Source organism: Lactuca sativa, chromosome 4 (genome assembly GCF_002870075.4).
Source record: "Lactuca sativa cultivar Salinas chromosome 4, Lsat_Salinas_v11, whole genome shotgun sequence".
Taxonomy (NCBI): domain Eukaryota; kingdom Viridiplantae; phylum Streptophyta; class Magnoliopsida; order Asterales; family Asteraceae; genus Lactuca; species Lactuca sativa.
The window spans coordinates 183855284-183858914 of NC_056626.2; positions in this window are offsets into that span (position 1 = coordinate 183855284).

A 3631-nucleotide genomic window follows, 5' to 3' on the forward strand; every position below is an offset into this window, starting at 1 on the left:
TGAAGTTCGACTTTGATTGAATTGTTGATTTTAAGAACATACTTCGATTTTCTATTTCTTATTCATGTTTTTACATTGAATATCCACATTTTAAAGCAGAATTTTTTTTTTAATTTTTTGATGATTAGAACATTATACTTTAGTTGAAGGTAAATAAAAACCCAAATTACTTTCCGTAGGTCGTGTTTAACACGAGCCTCAAACATTTATTATATATATGTTGCAGAAATCGGGATTAATCGACGATTAGTCGTGGATTAATCGTTTTGCGTTCTCCAACCGTTGAGGATTAGGGTATTAATCATAAATCTAGGATTAATCGGTTTTGCCGGGATTAATCGGTCAACAAAAGTAAAAAAAATACAAAAAAAGTCAAAAAAAGACAAAAAATAAATTTCAAAATTAAAAAAAAAATCAAAAAATTAACTTTTTATTTTTACTCCAAAATTTTGAAATTTTCAAATATTATACCAAAATGTTCATATTTTCGTATTTTTAAATTTTCAAATTACAAATTTTCTTATTTTTTAGTTTTGAAGTACTTGTTTTTCTTAAGATATATTAATATTTGATTAATTTTAATATTGTATTAATAATTTATGGTCCCTGATTAATTCCCGACAAGACCGATTAATCCTATAACACTAGTCGACCGTCAAGCGACCGACGAACGATTTTGATAACCTTATATATATATATATATATATATATATATATATATATATATATATATATATATATATATATATATATATATATATATATATATATATATATATATATATATATATATAGGTAGAGGTTCATTTGAGATCACCTATAATTTGTGAGATAAGTGGACCAATTTTCAACCTTTGATATGTATGGTATGAGGTATCTTGGGGAACTCACAAAGCTTTGTGTTTATGGTTTTCAGTTTATGTTTCAAGTACTTCTGGATCGAAGGGAAAGAGCTCGGAATGATCGTATCGCACACACCATATTGTTCCTCATTTTATTTGACTTTGATGTATTTGGATGATTACTGGCATACTCTGATTTATCATGGTTTTATGAAAACATTTTGGATGATAGATTATTATTATAAAAATTAAATTTTTAGTTTTAAATTTTGGGACATTACATATATTAGGGCATGTATAATTCAAACATGTTCTTAGGTTTACACACATACCAAACAAACATACACCAAACCACGCACAACCCTAAACTGAGATTATTCTTCGTTTTAATCATTCATATCCAACAAAACTTATAACGCTTGATATGGATTGTGTTTTAACCACAAAATTTAGTTGAAATTTTAAACATTAAAAGTGTTCAAAAGTATACCTCTTTGGTTTGTGAGTTTTCGGAACAAAATGAGTATAAAGATTTTGTTTCTTGCTTGTAGACATCAACAGAAGACTAAAGAAAGTTAAGTGAGGTAAATCCTTGAACCTTTAACAAGCTCTTAAATACAGAATTAAACTCATCCATTACAAAAATCCCGTATTAAGAGTGCTCATGAAGATTTTGATGTATTTGAGGTGTTTTTTTTCTAGGTTCTAGCTGTAGAAACTTGTTCATTATTGTTAAAGGGACTAAGAGACAACTAAATCAAGAGGTATAAGGACCAAGAACCCATTAAACCCAACTGAAAAGGTAAAAAACGGAAAGTCCCGTATTTCTTTGAATTCCGGCGATTTCAATGCATTTTGAGGTTGCTTTCATTGCTTTAAGCTTTAATATGTGACCATAGGTATTGAGGAAGTTATTTAGTAGCTTTAACACCAAAGAAGAACAAGCTCTAGAACTTATTAAACTAGGCTGTAGCCTGTAAGGCCTTAGATGCAAAAAAATCCCGAGAATTGAGTTTACCGGCGGATTAAGGGTCGCCGGAGGCAACTCCGACATATAAAATGGCGGAGAGGGTCATCGATCACAGTAGGGACATAAAGGAAGTCGAATGTACTTAATTTGTGGCCCGAGTCGGGCTCTACAGCCTCCTCTCCTCCTGAAAACCCTAAACAGGGTCTCCTCTTCTCTCTACTGTTTCTATCGATATATGTTGGCTTTTAACGGACAAGTATAAGTCTAGCAAGGGTTTAGAATCAAATTTCTTTCGAAAAGATCATGAGTTGCAGGTCTAAAAAGAGGAAGAAGACAATGCGTCTTCCTGCGACGGTGAAGAGAGAACCGACAGCAGTTTTTGGAAAAGGCAAGTTTGGTCTCCTGCTGTTTGATTTTCTGACCAGTCCTACCCCAGACCACATTTCTCTTCACAAAATGATTTTTGAAAAAGAAGAAATTCGACCCCGGACTTTCTAATTCAATTATTTAACCCTTTTACTTTCAACCTAAAACATCATAGTCATACTTCACAACATCACTTACACTAATTTTTACCAAATAAATATTGCCAACTCAATTCCCAGAGTTCGTTCTTCTAATAATTCAAATGACTAAGCGGAGGATCATGAATAAATGGCCGTTTGATTTTAACTATGTACATCTAGCCCATTTTTGGTTATGAGCATGGTTGTTTAGGAAAATTTTGTAAGTGTTGACAAATCAAACATTTAATTTGATGAGATACTAGGTGTGAGCCTTATGTATTACATGGTGTATTTAAAACAATTAAATATGTATAAATATTTGAGAAATTTGAATTTATAAGAAAAATGAGAAAAATATTGAATTCTCTTTTAAATTTAAACAAATCATTTAGATAAAATAATTAAAGCAAATTAATGAGATTTATTTTAAAATTTTGAAATTATAAGGAAAGTCGATTAACGAAATTGATAAGCATTTATTATTAAATTGAAATACCATATGAAATTTAATAAAATAGGAAAACCACAAAATTACATATGGAATAAAAATTAATTTAAAATAACCACAAAATGACATATAACAAAATGAATAAAAGTATGACAAATGGCAAAAATAAATAAATAAATAAATAAAAATAAAAAATAAAATAGAAAATAAAAAATCTTAATTTATTAGAGAAAGAAGATTTGAGTCTTCAACTGTTTGTACTATGAAAGCCCATTCATTTGCTTACCATTTTGGCCCAGTATAGCTTGAATCACATTTTCGATGTTGGTTCCTATGTATGCTTAAAATTGGCCAGGATGAAAGAAAATGAGGGGTTTCTTAATTGAGAAATTGGGTCTACACAAATGAGAAAGAAAGGTGTGATCGTGTGGGGTTTTTTATATGTAAATGACATATTGCTTTATAACTTTTTTGTGTTAATAGATAAAGTTCAGTATTATTCTTGGCCACAATTACAAATAAAAGTTAATAAATAACACAAACAATTTTTTTTAAATAAATAAGGGATTATTAGAAAATCCCAATAAATAAATGGGGCAGAAGCAAAAAGCTTAATGCTCTTAAATCGTTAAAACTTTAAATAGTTAAGTAAAACATGAGCTATATATATGATAAGATCATAACAGCGTCAACACCAGTTTAGTATGAATTTGAAGTGCAGATGCTTATGAGTCGGTCCTTGTAGAAAACTTGTGTGTGAATCAGATAGAGTTTCCCATTTTGGATTATGATCAGATCGTTCTGTTTGAACATCTTTAAGGTAACGAGGCCAATATGTCGTTGTGGTTATCTTACTATTGTTTTT